This window comes from Dipodomys ordii, unplaced genomic scaffold, assembly GCF_000151885.1.
Source record: "Dipodomys ordii isolate 6190 unplaced genomic scaffold, Dord_2.0 Scaffold8, whole genome shotgun sequence".
NCBI classification, from domain to species: Eukaryota; Metazoa; Chordata; class Mammalia; order Rodentia; family Heteromyidae; genus Dipodomys; species Dipodomys ordii.
Window position 1 is genome coordinate 12,176,214 of NW_012267224.1, and position 24,935 is coordinate 12,201,148.

Genomic DNA, 24,935 nt, shown 5'->3' on the forward strand with positions numbered 1-24,935 from the left:
CAACAACAAATCCTCAAAGAAACAACTGCCCAATAAACAAGTGGGCGAAAGACTATCTGACTTTTCTTATACATGGGGTAGAGCAAGCCATTCTGTCTGCAGAACCACAGGTTCTGCTCATATGATGACAATGACCCCCATTCCCCACAACAGGATGGTATTAAGAGAGGTAATTGAATTTAGATGAGGTTATGAGGTAGTCCCCCAGGAAAGAATTAATGACCTTATAAGAAGAGACAGGTTTGCTTGGTAAGAAAATAAAATAAAAAATAAAAATTAAATTAAATTAAATTAAAAAAAAAAGAAGAGACAGGTTTATGCTTAGTCTACCCACCATGCAGCAGTCCAGCTAGATAAGGCAGTTGGTGGAAGACATGGAAGAAATAATAACTACGTTAGCCACTTGGCCTGTTTTATTTTAGCAGCCCCAACTAAGGCTTCATATTTCTTTTGAAAGATGAGACTTTTTAATGTAGCAATATACTAAATTAGCCCACTCCCAAACATGGTGTTAGCAAATTTGGGTTAATGGAGAGCATTTAAAGAAAAATGAATAGAATGAATGTAGAAAGATGTTGGCTCTAATGGAGGTTTCTAAGAAACAGGGTTGTGCAAGTGTGCAACCTACCAACCACCATCATTTTCTATTATTAAATAACCATCTGCCTGTGTATCCTTTCCTGGATAGTCTTTCCTTTACTGAGGTTGACCTTGATGTTCATATTAACCCGAATTTGTCAGTATATATACATCCTCTGAAGGAAAGGTAAGGGGAAGGTTGAAGTCATGTTGTGATTTACCTCTTGTCTAAACCATAGGGACGCCCGTGGGCCATGAACTCCCTGAATCCACACATTTGTTGGAGAAATAGACTGGAACATAGAATTGCTTCAGTTTGATCTTCTGTGGCTCATCTCTGACCCTCCTTCCCACTGAGGATGCAGACAAGCACTTTTAAAATTTACACAATTTTTGACAGCCTATGGTGAATAGGGAGGTTTTGAGGGCTTTTGTTGGTTGTTATTCTTTTCTTTAATCCACCTCTAAATCAACTCAAACATAGATAAAAATAAATCTACTGTTGGTATGTATATTAATAAAAAATAGTGCTTTTTGTTTAACCCATAGAAATCTTATTTTTACCCCCAAATAAACTTATTCATGAGAAAGCTATATTATACCTAAGTTTGTGACTAAAATAAGGTTGCATCATAACTGAACACATAAGCTATATGGTATGTTTTGATGTTTAAAAGATTGCTACAGCTCTATCTAACCCTACCCAGATTAGGCAGTATTGGGATGCTTTGCCAGAGACCAAAACATATGAACAAATTTGAAAGGGTTTTATGTAGGAAAAAGTAAGCTTTTTCTGGTATATGAAAACTCTTTTAGAAGTCAATTTATGTCTCTATTTCCTGAAAAAAAGGTGAAAATAAACAAAGAAAAGGTGAATATAAACAAAGATTTGAAAATTCCTTCTATCAGAGAACATAATATTGGTAAATATGTAGTTTGGGTAAAGAGTGTACATTATTTGGCACACAAACACACATAGCAAACTTTTCTAGATATTTATAAACTGAAGAAAATTTTCAAATAATATTAGTTTGGAGGAAATTAACAGTGCTTAGAGCATTTCCTTATCCTCACAAATTCAGAATATGAGTTACTTTTTATTTTGCTACTGTGTAAGTTCCTTTTGCACTTTCAGTTTTAACCTCTAATCAGATAATCAATTGAATCTGACTCCAACTCTGAAGTTCTCACTTGACTATATTATTTCTTTGGTAGTGTTTGTTACCTTGATGCAATCTCATTTGTCAAGTTCTGCTTCTTTTATCTTATGCTGTTGGGCTCTTATTTCCCCAAATCATTGCTCATTCTTATGTTTTAAATTTTTTTCCCTAAGTTTTCTTCTAGGTTTTTGATAGTTCCTGGTCTTACATTGACGTCCTCATTCTATTTTCTGTTTGTTTTGTATGTGGTAGATATTTTCTTTCCTTTTTCTGTATGTGGATAGCCAAGAAATGGTCCAACACCACCATTTGTTGAAGAGATTTTCCTCTTCTAGTATATGTTCTTGGTGCCTTTGTTAAATTTATAGATTTTCATTATTCTTTCACATTTACATATATAATTATATGTTATATATTAATTCAAAGTGTTTATGGGTTTCACTGTGATAGCCACACATGCATATATGATGATTCAGTGGTGCCTATCTTTCTAGTACTGTCTTTTAACCTCCTCTTTCCCCTCTTACCCTCTTCCCTACATGATCACCTTACCCTTCCCAAATAATCTGGATTTTAAAAATTCTGTCTTTCTCAAATGAGAGAAAACCTGTGATAATTTCACATATGTATTCGATGCCAGTACCATGCCATATTGCTACCATAAAGCAGAAATTAAGTAATATCTTTGCAACATCAATTGCAGATGCCCACACCTGACACCCCTATAACAAAAGACAAATTCGTAGTGGAAAAGCAATACAGATTAATTTTCCAGTGTCCATTCCCAGTGTCATGATAATCTTCAGAAATAAACACCCAAAGACCCAAAGACTTCTGGAATACTTTTTTTTATTCTTGGGATCAATGAAGAATGGACACCTGTGAAAATGTATTATTGGGAAAAAATAAAAATATTATTTAATATGAATAAGTGGAAGAACACAACAAAGGCTGATTGCTTAGGTTCTATTTGACCTGTCTATGAAAGCATACTCTCTTTAGGTATGTCAAAAACATGTCACAAGAAAGTTTTCAGAGGAGAGGGGAGAAGATTGAGGGTAGGTTTTACAGTATACTTTGAAGAAGTGTTCTGGATTCTAAGACCTACCTTGGAAAAGAGAAATTCTAGCTTCTATTATCTGCTCACGTGAAAGGAACATTGGGAAAGCAAAAAATAAGAAAACAAGGCACCAGTGGCTCACGCCTGTAATCCTAGCTACTCAGGAGGCTGGGGATTGTAGTTTGAAGGCAGCCGAGGCAGAAAAGTCTTAGTGGAACTCTTGGATTCAATTACATGTGGGTCATTCTCTGAAATTCTTTTTCTCTTTTTGTTCATTGAGAATCTACTTGATGTTCTTCTTAGCACTAAATAAATCACTGTACTAAAACAAGTTATATTTTTTCAGTGATAGAGATTAAGCATACTTAATATGGTTGAAGGACACAAGTACAAAATGAAATTTTTATCTCGTACTAATACAATACCAAAATAATGGAGTTGCCTAAGAATATGTTTAAGTCTGTTATAAAGTTATCATCCCTTCTCCTGACACATATATTCCCCAAATGTACTGAGAAAAATACATCTACTGACACATAATAGAATGATTTTTTTAACCCAATAAGGTGAGACCATGGAAAAGGCAGTTTTCAATAATAGAATTCAATTATATTATTTATCAGTTATATTATTTATCAATGACTATTATTCTAAGGTAAATATTGATTCTGTTTTAGGCCTCTAATAAAAGCATACTACAATGTAAAATAATGTGTTGGCTGCCCCTGCTTTCATAAGCTCTGATAAAATAAATGTATGCCTGTAACTCCTTAATGTGAAACATAATGAGCCATAAAACAGGGAAATAAGGCATTTTATGTTTCAACAATGAGAGTCAGCATTAATCTGTAGGGGCATATGCATATCCCGGGTAGAACACAACAATTTTTGCTTCTTTTCAATTCCACCTCCCATTCTGTGGTCCCAACATATGTAGCCATATCCAAAAATCTTTCTCGGAAGATGGACTGCTTTGGGATATGTGTGTTATGTGTAGACACATCAGAAATAAAACTCACTTTAAAGCTGTTTTCTTCTATTTGCTGGTTCTGGCTTTAATTGTTTTTCATCAAGGAAGATAGATCATTATAGGTTGATCACAAAGTGTCTAGAAAGTAGATATTTAACTGATTTCTAGATATTTTGATCAGCAAAATAGTAAAGACTTTAACATAATAAGAAATTATGTACAGAACAAATGGAATATGCTTTCTAATTCCCACATGATTACTATGACAAAATCTTTACTATTTTACTGCTTTACTAGAAAAGTTTAGAGGAAACCAAAATACACTCTGTTGATAACACAGAATGATTTCCCCCTTACCAAAGCTCTAGTGAATCTTCATTGACTCTTTTTCAACTAGACCAATATGTGTGTGTATGTATATATATATATATATGAATGTATATATATGCTATATGTATATAGATATTTATGTATATATATGCTAAGCCAAATATAAAGAACAAAAGAGGCCAAATTACATTCACAAATAAAAAGTCCAAAAATAACATCTTTAAAAAAAACAGCACATTATACTTTTTAATAAACCAGATTTTCAAAGAGTTTGATAAGGAAGCACCCAGTTAGAAGTAAATAAAATTATATACATATATATAGAGAGAAATCAAAACTATGTATAAAATATACATACATTCATAGAGAAGTTTAAAAAAATATATGTACCTATATTGTAATGTGAAAAAACAGAGAAGCCACATTTTGAGAGATTGAATCTTGGAGTCTTTATTTATTTGTTTATTTATTTTTGGGTCCAGTCATGGGGCCTGAACTCAGGGCCTGGATTCTGTCCCTCAGCTCTTCAGCTCACGGCTAGCGCTCTCCCACTTGAGCGCCACTTCCAGCTTTTTTTTTGCTGCTTAAGTGCTGCTGAGGAATCGAACCCAGGGCCTCATGCATGTAAGCGCTCTACCGCTGAGCCACCTTCCTAGGCCTCTCTTGGAGTCTTTATTAAAAGGCCAGCAACTGCATGGTAGACTCCTGTCTCAAAGACCAGCAGTCAGCAAATACACTTAACAGTGTTAGGAAACTGTGCCTTAGAGACCAGAGAGGAAAGAAAGAACAAAAACAATACCAACAAACCAATTTAGCTCCAATGGAGAGCTGAATTGGGGTGTCATGGTGAGCAGCGAAGAGCCAACAGGAGTTAGGAGGGGAACATGGAGACATGTGGCATGAAGCTAATCAGAGCCTAAGTAGCGTCAGCAGGCAGGGTCTCAGGAAATTCCCAGTCCCAGGTTTAGTAAGCTATGGTCCAAGTGCCTGTCCTGGCCTCCAGGGTTCAGGTACACCCATCACCTGAAAGACAGGGGTTTCACATGAAGACAAGATGCCTTACCTTACCATCCACCATGTGGCCAAGATGGCGCTTGCCAGACCCCATTGCCCTATTTCACATCCAACTGTTTAATGCACATATTTCTAATTCAAGGAGAGATCTTGGTTTAAAAGGTTGACTAACCTCTTAAAATCCTTAATGTTCACATGAAAAGCCACTTTGGGGGACAATTAGAGGATATATTCATTAAACCAATTGCACAAAGGCCATACTGCATGAATGTAAGGTTAAGCAGTATCACTAAAGAAGTAACCTGGAAAAGCAGCCATTTGAAAGATTTTGCTTTTGAGGTTATCTCACAGCAAGCAAATACAAGGCAATTGCATTTGGTTTCAAGTCCAAAGTTACGGAGTACAATGGATAAAGGAATCCTGCTTTTCCTTCTTATTTAACTAGGTTTAATTTGAACTTCAATATGGTGGTTGGGTAACAAAGAATTGGCTGTAAGACTTTAAGAATAGTACATTACATACGATATTCATGTACCCCATTAAGCTTGACAAGAAGGGTAGAGCCTTCTCTCCCAACAATAATATCCAAAGTGAAATAAAACAAATTTAGGACTAAATAGGAGCCTCAAGTCCTAAAATTGATATGTCTTTCCATACAAGATTTACTCTACAGCTTCAGAAAGAATAAGGTTTAAGAAACTTTGAGGGATATAGGCATGACAAAGATCTACAATGGACACAAAAATGATTTATCTTTTTTATCTTGTGAGCAAAATCTATAGGAGAGTAGTGATCCAAAACTCTATACAAAGCAATCATGGGTATATGTCAGACAAAGTCAGAAGAAAAATGTTCATTTCTTCATGTCTTTCTAACCTCTGCCACCAGTTTAAGAATTAAATTACTCCCTTTTTTTGAGTTAGTAATTTATCTCTTTGATTTTCTAGGTTATTGAAAAAAACAACAAAGTATCATATCTACTGAAACTAAGATTAAAAAAAAGAAAATCCTTTTTCTGAAAGAAAGGAGACCTCTACTCAGGGCAGGTTCTGGAGCCATAGCTGAGAAATAGCACATTTAGTCATAATTTTCTAGGACTAGGTGCCTCAAACAATAGCACTGAGAGTTTTTCCCCATATATGAGACTCAGTTTCTCATCTAGCACCAATAGGCTTGATAACTCTTCAGTGTCGAGTTTGTTTTGAGTAAGAGTTAAATTGACCATATTAGAACAGTAAGAAGAGTAGGGATAAATCATGAAACTTCCCTCTGGAAATTATTTCTAGTCACATTAAATGTAATGCTTGAATTTATGTATCTGTTTACTATTTGTGTAATTCAGGTGAAAGCTAAGGTATTTTTGCTGTTTTGGTTTGTTTTTAGTAGAATGACTTAGCAACATGGTTTTTTATCATGTCTACACTTAAATATTGAGAAAAGAATAACCTTGCCTTGGCCATCTCTTGTGTCCGAGAAAGGGGTTAATAAAGTGACTTATAGAGTAATGGTTTGGAACTCTGTAATTTCAAAGCTTCTACACAGTGCTAAAATTACATGGTTCTTCTTGCTTCTTTGGCACTATACTGTGTTATCAAGATTTCTCATCAAAAATGGCTAGCCATGCCTAACAAGAGATTACAGATTTTAGGAAGTTGTTCCTTTAATTTTGAAAACACCTCTGCCACAATTTCTCTGAATATTACAACCTCCCCATGTCCTGTCTTTACTCTCTCCTAACACTCTGATTACTTAAATGTAGCAACTTTTAAACCATGATCTAGATTTTTAATTTAATTTTCAATTTCTACTATATTTTGTCAATGGATAGTCTCCTACTTATCCTGATTTAACTTAGGGCTTTTCCCTTTTGATGGTAAAAAAAATGATTATCATTAAGTAGAAATTTTAATTTTGACTGTGTCCCTGTCTAGGAATACATGGAGACATGGTGCAATCACAAATGTGGGTTCTCTTGTATCTTTTTTAAATTGTATTTTTATTATCTTTAAGTAGATATATATATGTATATATATATATCTTGATAAATTTTATATAAATTGAAAATACAGCCTGAGTCAGCTGTGGTGATGTATACCATAATTTTTGCACTCTGGAGATAGAGGCAAGAGGCTTGAGAGGTCAAGCCCCATCTGTGCTAAACATTAAGTTCTAGGGTAGAGTTCATAGAAAAAGAGCCAAAGGCAATAGCCTTGTTTAGGAAAAGGATACATCTCTGTTGAATGAATATATGAATTGAGTTTCAGCTTTAGTAATAGTGAGGAGAATACAAATTAAAATTGTCCAAAGTATTGGTCAAAATTTTGAAACTTTGATAATATTAAATACTAAAGGTGTGAAGAAATGAAAACTTTGATGTCACTGCTGTTATTTATAAGACCATTAAAAACAAAGTTTTAAAAATATCTTCTAGCTATTTTTGCATTGTACAAGTTCATTTTCATAGCCCATAAATTCTACGATGCAAAAGTTTTGTGTTTATAGAGACCTTGGCACACATATGCCAGAAGATATACAATAAGATGATTGGGGCAAAGGTCTCATAATAGGAAGCAGGCAAATATCAATTCACATGTCCAAGAAGAGACTGATTAAATACATTGTAGTACTTCCATAATATTTAAATATACTTCCAGAAATTGAACATTCATCGGTTTTTTGAATGTAGGAAAAATACTACCCACATTAACATAAATGACTCTTGGAATAATGAGTTAAAAAGAATGTTATAAAAATTCAAGCATAACTAAAATATAACTTGTTTATGATATATATGTGGCTGGTAATGATGTAAAGAAGAAAACAAGAAAAGCTTATTTTTAAAATAAACTTAAGTTATTATTATTATCATTGGAACATCACTAATGTCAAGGAACAGACAGAATTTTAAATGTTGATGGAATGTTATAATTTTTTCATTGACTTAATTATGCTTCAGAAATGTAATGTAGTTTTGTTAGTTATGTGTATAAATTAAACTCTGTGTTTTCAAACATTAGAGGAGTAAATATCTAACTTTGCTAAATTCTAGGGAGAAGATTTGTAAGTTTTGAAACTACCCCATTTTCCATGCATTATAAACTTATGAATTCTTGATCTGTATAATGATTTTGATAATTGGTTGAAATTTTCATGAAACATCTTTATAACCAAGCCAATATGTAGTCTCATGTTCTTTTGGTGAACCACCTCAATGCTTTCTCTGTCTGTAACTTAGGTATCCTCATTGTCTTTGTGTATATATTTTCCATCTTCTCTAAAGTCAATTTTCCCTAGAGATTCACTCACTACACCTTCATTCCTATTTGTATAAATTATGTCTTTCCCCTTTTAAATCAGGTTGTTTTGTTCAATATCTAAAATTTCTAAAGATATACGCTTATACTGTGGTTTAAACTGGGAGCTACTTTTCTTAATGCAAAGAGAAACTCCCTGAAGTGCAGGGATTTCCATACACCCAAAATAACTTAAGAATTCATATGGCAACTGCTCTTGGAGACAAAAGGAATGCAAGAATTAGCTAAACTATCATCAACCCAAACAGGCACACTTAAATCAATTCATGGCCTATAAATAGCTTTCCAACTTCTCTTCAAACCAAATGTACTCTTTAATTTTTACAGCCTTATTGATAGATCATTAATTAATAAGTAAATATTATATATCCAAGCCAGACCTTGGTGGCTCACATCTGTAATCATAGTTAATCCAGAAAACTGAGATCTGAAGGGTTGTAATGCAAAGCTAGCCCATACAGAACAGCCAGTAAGATTCCATGTCTAAGTAATCAACACAAAGCATTTCTGGAGGCATAGCTCAAATGGTAGAGCAAGGAAGCTGAATATGTTCAAATTTCCCTACTGGCACATACACAAAAAAAAGATTAAAAAAATAACTTCAAGGTGTATACTGTAATGCTTATATATGTATATATATATCATAAAATTATTGTCAGAATCGTTATTAAGATATTTATCACTAGACACAGATACCATTATGTGTCACCTACACTCAGCAATTTTGAAGTTAAGTCATACAGTATTACTAATTACAGTCACTATATGGCACATTTGATCTCCAGAAAGTTTTCTTTATCTAACTGAAGGTTTGCACCTCTTGTGTAGATTTCAAATATTCACATTTGGTATACAATACAAGATTATATCTAAATCTCAAGAGAAAAAAAAGTGGATACATTACTGCTAGAGCTATGTTTTCAAATGAAGGTAAAAGGTAATGTGAGTATTTTTCAATGGAAAAGATGCTAACATTTTTCTGAAAACAGTTCTCAGAATCTGGTCATAAAAATGGATGTTCCATTGCCTTCTATAAATTTATTCACTTACAATGTTGTTTAATGTACCCAATCCATTTTTCTTCTTAGGCTATAAAATTTTCCTCTTGAATTGCTTTATCAAGGCATCCAACAAATAAGCCAGGTTTTCTTTAATTACTGGCCCTAACTATGAAAGGAGAGAGAAAAGGAGGTTATAGTTGACTTACACTCTTCTTTTGTCATCTTCTCTGTTTCCTACTGTGATACAAACGATTCCATTCTGCTTGCTGACAGTGGCATTTTTGCTTTGAGTCAAAAAAAAATCTCAGAACACCAGCTAGAGAAATGGTTGTTATTTCAATGAATTACAGCTTCTCCAAAATTCAGCATTTGTCATCATGCCACAGTTGTAATAACACAAACAAGTTTATCATATCCCTCTGTTATGGAATATCCTGAATGCTGAGTTCTTGGAATTAAATCAAACTTGTGTTGTCCAGAAAATTGGGGCCGAGAAGTTGGAAATGCATCTGTGGACAAATCGGAAGCTTAAACACATAATACATGAGTAATTGTCACTTCTGTTGAAATAATTTTGTATCTACTTGGTCTCTTCTTATTTTTGAAAATGTAACTTCTGCCTTTATGAGGTATCTGCCGGTGTCCATTTCTGCTATTGGTGAAGGCTTTGTAAATAAGAGGATCACAGCTCAAGCTAGATTGTCAAAAATCAAGACCCTATTCAAAACTAAGGAAAGCAGAGAGGGGTAACAGTGTGGCTCAAGCAGCATAGCAACAGCATAGTAACAGCCAATTCCTGTGTTCAAACCCTGGAACGACCAAGAAGAAAAAGTATAAGATTAGTGGAACAATATAACAACAAACTCTACTCCATTAGAGACATTCAAGAAGGTAGTTCCTTTTCTATAACAATGGCATTATGTGTATTTTTGTAGCTGAGTCATGTATATGCTATGGCTCAAATAATATATACTCTGAAGCCGGGACTTGGGGACTAATAATATTCTAATACTGTTTTCTAACAATTGAGATATGAATGTCCTATTGTACTTTGGCTCATATTCACACATAAAGTTTCTGTCATATTACTAAACCTATTGAAAAAAGAAGCTGTGAAATAAAATCCTGAGTAGACAATGTGCCTAATTCAAATTTCAAATTGTAAAAAATGTTTTGATAGGAACTGGTGCCTCTTCTATATGAACAAAGCTGAAGAAAAGCATCTAAACATGTTGAAAAGTCATATTTTTAAATTCAGAATTACGGACCTCAAGTAGTATAGTAATGTTGTCAATGATAATGTTTTACTCAGACTTTTCCTTTGTCTATTTTATATGCAGCTATAGCTTTTTTCTTTCTTTATATTAAAAATAAAACAATTAAAATATTCATTGTACTACCAAGTTTATTCATTTTCTTCCATTAGCCTCTGCTTATTATTTCTTTCTTTTTTTTTTTTTTTTTGTACACATTGCCTTGGTCTTCAAACCAAACACACCAGGCCATCTTTGCTTCCCTCATTTTCACACCATAGCCATTTCTCTGGGAGCCATCTTCTGGACATAGTAACTTTTGCTTCCACACCTTATGCCTTTCTAAAGGCTACTTTTTTTTCTGTTTGCCTTTTGCAAGAACTGTGACTAGTCCATTTTGCCTGCAGATCACATGATTCCCTTCAGATAGCATCACAATGAGTAACAACCTCCCTCTTTCTCTAATCTTCTGCGTAAACTAACAAAGCATAAAACTGCCCTGTAACACCCTGTTTAAAGCGGTACAGGAACTACACCTAGAAGGCCAGTGGCCATTGGGACCTTCCAGCCAAAGAAGAAAAGAGGACATGCATGGGAACTCATGAATATTCACTCAGCAATTAGCATTCCTTTCCTTTCTCTCCCTATACATCTCTTTGTACTACATTTATCTTCTCAAGGATGGCCTTTGAATAAATCTACTTCCTCCCCAGAAATTCTGGTCACCCTGGCTACTGGTTTTTACCTAAAAGCACCCCAGACAGAGGTCTATCAGCACTTTCACTTGCTTTTAGGTACCTCTTGGGACAAGTTTCATTCTCTTCTGCATCTCTATTTTCTGCAATTAATTAGACTATCCATATCACACAAAAAATGTTTTACTATCTTTAAAAGAAACATCTCTTGATTGTTTATATACCTCAGAAAAATACCAGTTATACCATTTCTTCTCATTTCAGTATTTTTTTCTTGTGTCTAGTTTTCTCTCTGATTCTGTTTTTCTCTATCTTTGTCTCTGTCTGTCTATCTCTCTCTCTTTGGATTACAAAAGGTATGCCTTTTGCTGAATCTAACGAAGCTTAGTTTTTTCCAGCAATATTTAACATACTCTTTCCTTCATCCTTGGAACACTGACTGCATTAGGCAAGCATGATATCACAGTGCTTGCTTTCCATATGTTTTACTTGATAATCTTTTCATCTTCATTCCCATTTCTTGCTTACCTCTGTACTGCAAAGGCATCAAGTGTCCTAGAACTTCTGCAGTTGTTGTTCTTGTTGTTCCTTGGTTGTTTGTCGTTGTTATCCACGCAGACTTTTGTGGTAATCTCATTTACCTTCAAGATGATAAACACACACATAAACACACACAAAACCAAGGTGTATAGTACATTCAAAAATTCCACTTGGGGGGCTGGGAAGGTGGCTCAGTGGTAGAGCACTTGCCTTGCATGCATGAGGCCCTGGGTTTGATTCCTCAGCACCACATAAACAAAAAGAAAAAAGCTGGAAGTGGCGCTGTGGCTCAAGTGGTAGAGCTCTAACCTTGAGCTGAAGAGCTGAGGGACAGCACCCAGGCCCAGAGCTCAGGCCCCACGACCAGACACCCCCTCCCAAAAAAAATATTCCACTTGGATGCCTAGAAGGAATCTGAAGGCTGGCAAATCTGAAGCCAGCAACTTCCCCTTGCCCTACGGCCTCTCTTCCCATCCCAGTGATGGGTAATCTGCCTTTCTGACTGCTGAGATAATGTCAGGTGCAGCCTGCAATGTACTATTATACATCATATTTATTCTTTTGCAAATACTTTTGGCTTCAATGTCATGGTACAAACAAATTATACATGTTTTTAGCTTTTTCAAAAATTTTAACCAGCATATCATTCTGGTCTTAGCTTCCACCATTGCTCACTTGTATTATTGCAAGTGATTTCCAGCTGTTCTGGTTTCTATCATTGCCTAGCAATCTTCTTCCCTCCCTCCCTCCCTCCTTCCCTCTCTCCCTCCTTCCCTCCTCCCTCTCTCTCTCTCCTTTCCTTCCTTCCTTCCTTCCTACTTTCCTTCCTTCCTTCCTTCCTTCCCCTTCCTTCCTTCCCTCCTTCCTTGTGTGTTTGTCGGGGGGGGGGGGTCTACTTTCTAGACAGTCATTTAGATTTCATTGCTCTTTGATTTGGGTCTCTTTATTTGCCTTGATCAGTCTTGGTCTTGATCCTTCTGTTTAAGTTCCCTGTGTGGCAGGATTACAAGTTTGTATGACCATGACAAACCACTGGAGGGTAGAGGCAGCCGAGAAAAGCCACTTCCTTATACACCACCTGTCCCAATCGTTCTTGGGGGCACTAGCCTGAAACTGCTCAAACTCACGCAAAAAAAGTAACATGCTAAAAGTTCCTGTTGACCCTGCCCATATAAACCCTACTCCTACCAGACTCTGTGGTACCTCTCTGATTCTGACCAGGGAGTTCACCAGGGAGCTTATCCCAATAAACTTTTCTTTCTTCACCTTTACCTCCTCCTGCGTGTTCTTTCCTTGCCTAAAACCTTACAGACCATACTCAAATTTTAATTGAGATAGGGAAATGAGAGAAAGATAGAAAGAAGAAAGAGAAAGAAAGAAAGAACGAAAGAACGGAAGGACGGAAGGAAGGAAGGAAGGAAAGAAAAGAAAAGAGAGAAAGAGAAGAAAAAGAAGAATGATAGAAAGGTACCGATCTGTTATGCAATGGAAATTTTTCATATTAACAGAACTACATTTCTTGTGGTCAAGAATTATATAAAGTGTCAGGTGCCTGTGGCTCAGGCCTGTAATCCTAGCTACTCAGGAGGCTGAGATCGGGATCACAGGTCAAAGGCAGCCTAGACAGGAAAGCCCTTGAGATAACTATCTCCAATTAACCACCAGAAACCCAGAAGTGGCACTGTGACTCAAAGTAGTAGAGCCCTAGCCTTGAGCTGAAGAGTTCAGGGACAGCACCAAGGCCCAGAGTTCAAGCCCCACGACTGACAAAACGAAACAAAACAAAACAACAAAAGAACTGTATAAAAACATTTGCAAAGGGACATAAAATTATGATTTTTTTTGCTCCTCATAATTCACCTCCTTGAAAAATAATTATGATCTTAATCCACTACAAATGTAAAGTATTACAGGTATACAATCACTTTGAACTAGATTTCTAGGCCTAACATGTGTAATTACTAAGAAGGGATTTCTAATGTCAGAGGAAAAACAAACATTTTATAAATTCCAAAGCCAGAGTAAGTGATTCATCTGCTGTCTATCCAAAAATTACATTAATAAATAAATCTCAGAATTTAAAAATAAGCCAATAATAAGTTGAGCAGACATGATAGCGTCTAGTGATCCTTTAAAGATAGAGATTTGTGATATAAAATAGTACAGGTGAATCAGTCCGAAGCTGAGCTGAGATTACAAAAAGATAAATATTTTTATGTAGTTGACCTTTACTATTACTGAACCCAATAAACTGGTTGCCAGGAATATGGTAGACATGGAAAAGAATTGTAATTTTCTCATTACTGAGATAATTACCCAGATAGGAATGCAATTATCCAGTGATGAACAGTTGGGAGAGATAGATTCAATTTTACTAGTGAGAATTGAAAAACTGCCAGAGAAAGTTCCACAGGGAACAAAAGAAGCAGTCACCCAGCTTCACAGATCTCTACTACTGTTAATGACAAGGAAGAACATTTTACCTTTGAAAAGATACCTGCTGAGCTGCACAATGACAAGGGGCTGGGAAGGAGGGGTGCATTCATGTATTATGGGTATGCTAGCTCTCACGGATTGGATAAAGTAGGAAGGAAGACCAGGCAGCCCCTCCATCTTAAAATACTTGCTATTATCTAAGAACAGTTATGCACTTTTCTGCTGGATCTCCTTTTCTATTTTCCCCCTGAAATCATTCGCAAAATTTATAGCACCCCAGCAATTATTTTTTTATTGTAAAGTTACTGTGCAGAGGGGTTACAGTTACATGAGTAAGGTAATGAGTTCATTAAGTATTGTTACCCCCACCTTTGCTTTTCCCTTCATATCCTTTCCCTCCCCACCACCCACGTCCTCCCTACCCCCCCCCCAAAGTTGTAAAGTTCATTTTCAACAAAATGTCTGTGCATCTCATTGTTACAATGGGTCAACCTGTATCCTAATTTAAGCATTTTGTTATTTCCCTTGCCCTCCCCAAATTATAAAAATGTATATACAGGATGCAGGGCAAAAGAATCAAATGTAGTGACCACAGGGGAAAAACATACAAGACAAACAAAAATGCTGGGGTTGGTGCTCAAGCCTGTACTCTCAGCTACTCAGGAGGCTGAGATCTGAGGATCATGGTTCAAAGCCAGCCCAGGCAGGAAACTGTGTGAGACTCTTATCTCCAATAAACCGCCAGACAACCTGTAGTGGTGCTGATGCTCAAGTGGTAGAGCACTAGCCTTGAGCTGAAGAGCTGAGGGACAGCGCCCAGGCCCAGAGCTCAAGCCCCACAATAGACAAAAATAAATAAATAAATAAATAAAGCAAGCAAGCAAGCAAAAAAATAACATAGTTCATTAAAAACAACAGCAACAAAGAAAAACCTCTTGTGTTCCTATCTTGGGGTTCATTTTATTTAGCATCAGCTTATATGGCCATATGTACATAGCTTTTGACCTCTTCTGCTTGTCCTAGACATGTACTAGTTATTGCAAATAAGGGAAACCATGGGACCTATGTTTCTTTGGGTCTGGCTTACTTTACTTAATATAATTTTATCCAAGTCTTTCCTAACAAATGGGGCAGTGTCATTCTTTCTGATGGGGACATATACATATATATATGTATATGTATATGCATATGTATATGTGTGTGTATATATATATATATATATATATATATAACATTTCCTTGATACATTCATCTACTGAGGGGCATCTAGGTTGGCTCCATATCTTAATTGTGGTGAATAATGCTGCGATAAACATAGTTGCGTTTGTAGCTTTAGTATGGCCTTATTTGTGATTATTTGGGTAAATGCCCCAAAGTGGAATTGCCCAGCAATTATTTAAGTTCTCTTTTCTTATTCAAGAACACCTTATAACAGGGCACTGATGGCTCATGCCTGTAATCCTAGCTACTTAGGGGATCAAGATTTGAGGATCTCAGTTTAAAGCCAGCCAGGCAGGAAAGTCCACCAGACTCTTATCTCCAATAAGCCACTCAGAAAACAGGAAGTGGTACTGTGGCACAAGTGGTACAGTACTTTGCCTTGAGCTGAAGAGCTGAGGGATAGCGCCCAGACCCAGAGTTCAAGTCCCACCACCAACAAAAAACAAAACAAAACAAAACAAAACACCTTATATTTAATAAGGCTTAATGAAGATCGAGATTCATTGAACTAAAAAACTAATACATTGAGTTGAAACAACTCTGAATAAATAAATTTAGCTTTACTGTTTTTAACAAGCATCATAAATTTTGTTTTGTTGTTGTTCACACTCCCTTGGGCTCTTAAATTGGAAAAGAGTACCAGAGTCATTATAACCTAGACCTTTATCTAACACCTAGTTGCCCTACAAACTTTTGCTTCCAGAAATGCTAAGTCCTTTTCCATTGTCCTGGCAGAATAAGTTTTAAAAAACACTGTTTTCTGTTGAAAAAGCTGTATAAGCTTTAATTATTGGCCTCTTCTGTAAACAAGTCATCCAATTGGGTATTGTCTGTGTATTAATTTGAATCACTTATTTCCTACCATTCATATGAGTTTTGAAACTTCCACTCAATTTCTCCAAAATAGAATGTTTCCTCCTAGAGATATTTTATACTATATATAGTATGTGTGTGTATATATATGTATGTGTGTATATATATGTATGTGTGTATATATATATATGGCATTATATGTATGAGTTCAAGTCCTTGGGCTTGAACTCAGGGCTTGGCACTGTCTGTGAGCATCTTATTGCTCAAGTCTAATGCTCCACCACTTGAGCCACAGCACCACTTCTGGCTTTTTTCTGAGTAGTTTATTGGAGATAATTGACTCATGGCCTTTCCTGTCCCAGCTGGCTTTGAATCACAGTCCTCCAAGAATGTCATCCTGTAGCTGTGGGCATTGCCAGATGGTGTTCAGAATAAAGAGCAGTGAGTCCCAACTGAGTGACAAGAAGGCTTGCTAGGTTCTTCACACGTAGGTAGCACCCAACTAGTTCTGTGAATGACTGAACTCACATTTATGAGAGGATTTCCACTTTTTGTCTGGAAGACCCTCTAAAGTGAAATTCAAGTTGGCTGCCTTAGTGAATGCTGGTCCTGGAACCCAATTTTGCCCATTCCTTTTAGATGCTAAATTCATTTCCATTATATTCCTGTCATCACCAGCAATACAAATGTTCCATCTGTCATGGAAAGTGATGAAGCTATTGTTAGAGATTACTTAAATAAATATTCAAAGAGCAACTCACACATTTTCAAGATACCTAGAAAATTACATTCATCTCGTAATCCAGTTTTTGTTGTTATTAATAATATCTTTAAACATGTGAACAGATTTCATTTTACAATCTTAACCAGGCATCATGTAATACTTGGAATAATACTTAGAGTATACTTTAAGTATAAAACAATGATCATTGATTTAAGTCCTTACTGAGAATTTGAACATTTTAATTGAAAAGACCTTAACAAATTAAATCATTTTGTAAATCTAGATATTTTACTTTTGAGAAAATGAAATAAATATTTTTTGTATACCTCTTATAAATAAAGATTTCACATTTCAGCCTATCCCCTTGTGCCATGTGGACTGTATTATTTTCCATTTTGAGGGGCATAAACATTTTGAGTAAGTATAACATAATGAGTTTATGAAGACTCCTGGTCCCAGAGATTTGGGTGGTCTTTGAGTCATTATTGTATATTGCATATCCTTGGACTAGAAAGATCAAATGAAATATAGAGCTACTCAACAGTGGTGCTAGCATAGTGTTTCACTGTTCATGCTGTGTTCTGGCAAAACACGCCTAAACCAATGGGTAGATGATAGATATGGCAGATAAATAGATATTGGCTTCCAGACCCAGACTAAAGGGAAGAGAGTAAAACATAAGGGTTAACGGAGCTTGGGGGAGCAACTAGGGAGAGGGTAACCCATTGCTCCACAAGAAATGTACTCATTGCCTTCCCCATGTAACTAACCCCTCTGTACAGCATCTTAACAATAAAATAGAATTACAAAAACACAGCTTCTTATCATAACTCATTTCATCTTTCACTAGTGAAGAAAGGATATTTTTGTGTTCCATTTCTCTCTCTCTCTATCTCTCTCTCTCTTATCTCTCTCCCCACACACACTGTCCTGGGGCTTGAACTCAGGGCCTGAGCATTGTTCCCTGACTTGTTTTTCTCAAGGCTAGCATTCTACCACTTTGAGCCCCAGCTCCACTTCTGTCTTTTTCTGAGCTGTTTATCAGAAATAAAAGTCTCACAGATTTTCCTGCCCAGGGTGGCTTCGAACTGCACTCTTCTGATCTCAGTCTTTCAGGTACCTAAGATTACAAGGCATGAGCCATCAGCACCTGGCATGTTCTATTTCCCTAACACGAAATTACATTGGGTAATCCTCCTTGTTCGTAAGTTTAGTGAAAAGAATATTGTAATATTGAGTATGAGTGAATAGAGAAACACTGCCTTATAAAAGAATGGTTATCATACAAAATCCCTACTTCCTTGGGTATCCAGGTAAGTACCTAAGGAAGTTACTAAATACCTGTGCAACACACCAAATTAAATTGAATCCAGCATACTAAGATGGCTGATGACTTCTGCAAGCAATAAATACAATGGGCTATGGAAACAATGTCTTAACTACAGAAAGAAATTTGATTGTTACAATAGTGAAGAAAAATCACTTCATTGTGTTTGCAATCTAATGCAATGGATGCCATAGCAATCTCATCTGTCTGCTTACTTAACAGAGTTCAGCCATCATAACCTCTTTGTGTATCTAAAGGCTACATCTTTCCCAAATGATATTTCCTAGGAATATGGCAAGAGTATATTATCTTCCAACATGCCTTGTTTGCAATTTCTCCACATCACTCCTCTTTAAGGAAAAGCATGGTTCTAAATTGCTAGTATGCCATATCTGCATTTTAACACATGTAAAGAATATTTACACATATGTCACATTACATCATACAAGGCAAGTTCATGAGCACGTCCAGATTACAACTTCTTACCAAAAGTCTCCTTTTTTCTTTTCTTTCCCGTTTTGATTAATTATAGGATGATGATCTCAGTTTCCAGAGAAAGAAATGCAGGAATCATTTCAGGCAGAGATTTGTTATATTGAGATCTCTGACATGATAGTTTTTTGATATGACAACTTGGGCAGGCTGCAGTCTCCAGTTAGGCCTTCAAATATTAATTTAGTATTGCTGTGGAGATATACTAGAGATGTGGTTAAAATCAATAATTAGTTGAATTCGAGTAGAGAGATGTGCTTTGGTAACCTAGGTGGACCTGATTCAATCAGTTCAAAGGTCTGAAGAAGAGATGAGATTTCTCTGAAATAAGGAAAGAATTCTGCCCATAAACATAGTTTCCTCCAGGACTTGGAATTCAGGCGTGATCTTCCAGCTTTTAGTTTTATCTAGACACCCCTAGCAATTGTATATAAAACCAATAATTTCCAATAAATGTGTGTGAATACATATGTTTGCATGTATGCATGAATGCATGCTTGTATACCTGTGTCTTTTATCTACCATCTCTATATAATTTTTCTCTTCTGATTCTTTTCTCTGGGTAATTATTAATTAATCTCTAATTAATAAATTGAGATTCATGGTACCTGAAAAAGCCATGTGAAATCTCATGTGAAATTTATATGTACCTACATATGAGTGTTTGACTGAGAATGAAAATACTAAAATCAGCTTTTTTGTTTTAATTGTGCCCCCATTTCTAATTGAACAAAAAGGAACCTTTTTTATCAGTTGAATGCTTTGAATTTGTTTTTTTTGTGAAAATACCATATAGAGGGGTTACAATTACATGGGCAAGGTAATGAGTACATTTCTTATCAAGAATTGTTGCCTCCTCCTTTGTTTCCCTTTCCCATCTCTTCCCATCTCCCCCGCACAAAGTATACCAACATCAAATGCAGTGAGAAAAAAGGAACTTTTATGTCAACTAGTTAATTTCACTTCAGTCCAGCCCCTTCCCTTCTCCACTGGCATGGCCTATTTCATAATTCCATACATTTCTTTGGGACCACTGAACAATCTTGTATAGGTTTCCCTGTCTCTGATTTCTCTCCCTTTCCACTTTGGAATTTTTTTCTATAATGCAGTTAAGATCACCTAAAGTCCATAAATGGGAGAAGATTCTCCCAAAACTTGATCCCTCAGATGTGCTAAACTTATTTGCCATAAAATTTCCATATAGCTCTGGGATCTTCCTTGTCTGAGCACGTTTATAAGCCCTAACCTTACACATTCAAGCTACTGAGAAGCCAGTTCTATTGTTGCACTTGTCAGTAAAATGTCCTTTCCTTTAACACTCAGATCCAACAGGCACCCTTTAGGAAACTTCTCAGCCCACACCAAACAATAGGAATGAAATTTGAGGTCTATACAGAATTAATTGTCCCTATCTCTCTAGCTCTACTTGTCGTCCCTGTGGAATTCCAGTGCTGTGATTTAAAATATGATTATGAGCACATAGCTTTTTATGTTTTTTATGTTTATATATTTTATATGTTTTTATATCTTATATTTCCAGAAATCCCTAGCTTATTTTCTAAAATAAGTCAGAATGACCTTTATTTAAATTTTTAGAGTCAATTACATGCTCTCAATAATCATATCAAATCAGGCTTTTAAAAATGTTTTTGAGGGCTGGGAAGGTGGCTCAGTGGTAGAGTGCTTGCCTCGCATGCATTAAGGCCCTGGTTTCAATTCCTCAGCATCACATAAGCAGAAAAAGCTGGAAGTGGTGTTGTGGCTCAAGTGGTAGAGTGCTAGCTTTGAGCTGAAGAGCTGAGGGACAGCGCCCAGGCCCAGGTTCCACAACTGACCAAAAAAGAAAAAAAAAAAGGTTTTTTTTGAATTGAAAATGTTTGGAACTGTGTTAAAAGAATAAAAGTTATCTATTACATCTTTCTTTAACCTCAGACTTGTTGCATTTTATTGAATGGTGCCTCTAATTGTAAAGAAATGAAATATGCAATTCAAATATACTAAAAGCTATCTTCAATATTGGAATTTTGTGCCTTAATATTAAAAGTTGTTGCACTATTTGCACTATTAAAAGTTGTTCCACTGAAACAATTTCACATTTTATGTATTTATGGACAAATGTATGTAACTTAGATTAGACTATCACTCTGGAATTAAAGAATTATTCCATTTTACCCTAGAATATTGCCTCACGTATGAGAATTACTAAATATTTGGTGAACATTGGAGAAACTTAATTTACTTATTATTTTTCTTATATTTTTTGTAGCTCACTAGTTTTCCAAAATATTTTACCTTATTTTAATATGATTATATATTTGTTTCTGAAAGACTTTTAAATGTATTCACTTACTTTATTTTTTGTCGATCGTGGCGCCTGAACTCTGGGTCTGGGCGCTGTCCCTCAGCTTTTCAGCTCAAGGCTAGTGCTCTACCACTTGAGCCACAGCACCACTTCCGGCTTTTTCTGCTTCTGTGGTGCTGAGGAATCAAACCCAGGCCTGCATGAATACAAGGCAAGCACTACCCAGGAGCCACCTTCCCTGCCCCTTACTTATATTCTTAATTTTTATTTTTGCAGTTATGAGGATCAGGCACAGGGTAGGACCTTCCTCTAACTCTGGACTTCATTTGAAACCCTATACCTACTATGTTAATGTTATTCTATTACACATTTTCTAATGAGTCCTTTACAAATGATATTTGCTGTTGGAATTTGATACTTAACATTAAGTCTCAGCACAATTAGGCATGTGTATATACACATCTCTGTTATTCAATGAATGTTTATATCTTAAAGAGTTTGTGTAGTTTTTATCATCTTATATTAGCTTTTCTGTAGTATAAAGTGAATAAAATCTTTTGACTAATATCTTACTTATATCATGACTCTATAATATCACATCATTTTTCTAAATTTCTATCCTTTCAAAAATAGAAAAAGCTCTATTTTTTGTCTCTTTGATATATTAGTATCAACTATCTCTGCAATAAGAGTATTATTTGATTTTTTCCTCCTCATATAAAGCCAAGTAATTAATTCTTATCCTATATTTGATGTAGGATTGCACAAGATTTTTTCCCCCTGAAAGACCAGACTGCTAGATAATTTCAACTTGGCCTTTATTGTTTGCTTGCTTTTATTGTATGTTTTATGAGCTACATACAACTTATTTCAAAATGGCCTTCAGCCAGAAGGAAAATCAATGAAACTCACTTTCTTAAATTGTAAGGATTTGTTTGTTCCTGATAAGCCATCTGGAGTCCCTTCGGTTATGTGTGTTCAAATACAACTAAAATTTTATTTCTGAAAATATTTTAAACTTTGTACTTAAAAATGATAGCTACCAATTTCTAAATGCCACCTACTGACACTGTAAAGATGTCAATGAAATATGAATATTTGTAACATTCTTTGTCAAAGAAAACAAAATCATATTACATGTGGAACATGATTTAACATAAATCTTAGGTTTGTGAATGACATTGAACTGCTAATGTTTCACTATTTTGGGTCTGAGATTCTTAGCACCTAAAATGAATAATAAGCACTCTACTACTAAAGTTGTTGTAGGGAATCTGTTACACATGGCAGTGGAAAGACTGGCATGTGGTAATTAATTAAACAAGAGCCATGCTATTGCTATTATTAGATGATTAGTACATAGAGAATAATTTGTGTATGAGTGCCAGTCCTGGGGCTTGAACTCAGGGTGTAGGCTGTCCTTGAGCTTTTTTGTTGTTGTTGTTATTTTTCTACTACTATAGCTCTACTTTCTTCGTTTTGGTGGTTAGTTGGACATAAGTGTCTCATGGATATTACTGCCTGGGCTTGCTTTAAGCCAAGACCCTCATATCTCAGCCTTCTGAGTAATGAAGATGACTAGCAGATGTGAATCACTGGTGTCTGGCAGAAAGAAAATAATTCCTTTCTATCTATGTTTTCAAAGGACTTAAGAAAATCACATTTAACAGCATGCTGTTAAATGTATATACACACATACATATATTAATATATAGTGACTAATTCTTTTATACTCTGAAATACTGAAATTGTATAGTTAGAAGGGATGGTGGCATAATTCTTTCATTCTCTACTCTGCAAAGCCCTTATTACCTGCTGAAGCAGGACATATAGTAGAAGAGTAAGCCTCCTTAGTAGGCTGAATTGTTAAAACAAACTTGTTCTTTAATTTCTAATCACAAATGAAAAACCAAAACACAAGCATGCAATTGTAATCAAAGCCAATGACATTTAACTAAATCATATTTTTTTCATTTATTCAGCAGTCTAGCAAATTAAAAATATTTCATAGATGATTAAAAATTTTCATCATACAATTGAAAATATTGATTTAGTATTCCTGATTTATTTCTTCAGTTTTATTTTTAATTATTTCAAGTTTCAGATGAGAAACTCAGAAATAAATGATCCTCTTGGAAATAAAATTATTATGACATAAGTTATAAGAAAGGGCCACTCTTTAAATTTCAGACTGAAGTATAAAATATTGTCAATCTTATATTAGTTGGTTTTTTTTTTTACTTTTTAATATAAGGAGGAAAGAGTTTGCATCATACTACTCAAATAACACACTGTCTTTGTGTGTATAATGATACTGGGACTTGAACTCGGGGCCTCACACTTTTACTTAGCTTTTTTCCTTAAGGCTGGCATTCTATCACTTAAATTAATTCTCCATTTCTAGCTTTTTTTTTCTAGTTAGTGGAATATAAAATTCTCCTGGATTTGTCTATCAGAACCTCAACCTCATATCTTAGCCTCTTGTATAGCTAGGATGACAGGCATGAGAGACCAACATTTAGGTTAACATGTTGTTTTGTATGTAGTTAGTATTCAACTCAAGTAGAAATATACCAAGAAATCACACATGGAGAGAATTGTTGTAGCAATAAAGTCTTAGTAAAAACATTACCCAATGCTGCAATAAACAATTGTGCTGGTGGCTTTAGTGTGGTTTCTGAGTCATAGGGAAGCTTAATGTTTAGTCCTTTAAGGAATCTCCATACTGCTTTACAGAGAGTTTGAACCAGTTTACATTTCCACCAACAGTGGAATAGACTTCCTTTTGGGCTATATCCCACCAACATTTGTTATACACACACACACACACACACACACACACACACACACTGGGGCATTGGGACATGATAAATTATACAGGATTACATACTGAAGGCAAAGAAGTATAGGCATAGGAGTGGTGGACAAAGGCTCAATAGCTATGTACAGGTGATAATATAAAAAATATTCTATGAAATGAACAAGAAACAGAAACAAGGGACACTAAAAAAAAAAAAAGATTACACAAATCCCTACAGGATTTGATTTGTATAACCAGAATATTCAAACATGAGTCTACAAAAATGACTCGTTACAATTTTTTAAAAATCCTGAGATCTGTTAAACTCTCAGTAAACAACTATTAAAAAAATAAAGCAAACTCTGTTTTATAGTGTTCTTTTGACACTGAACAATATATATTTTCATAAAAAATGGAAAGATTGCAGCATTTTTCAAAAGCAGACAATGTTGTTTGGAAGTTTGTTTATTGTTTGTTCATTTTATTTTTATTATTTTTGCAATAGATGATTCTTAATATTAGAGATGTTGTTTTTGTGGCAACAAATGGATTGAATGTATCCTTGAAAAATGGCATTTTATGCTTCCTTCTGTTTCTATCACTCAGTAAATTAAATTCAAGCTATTATCTGCTGTTGCAAATACTTGTTTTCATTCTCCAAATTAGAATCCATGCCTTAGAGTGGTGTGGTTGGAACATGATGATGTTGAGTGGCCATACAGGTGAGGGAGTAAAGGTTCCAGGACTAATATCAATTTCACGGATCAATACTGGGTGAGTGCTGAATTTCAGATACTTCTTTCTCCTTAACCAGTTTTGGTAGAAGTGCTAATAAGGAGTGCAGGAGACAAAATTGGTCAGCAAAAGGAGGAAGGGGAAGGGGAGGGGGAGGGGGAGGGGGAGG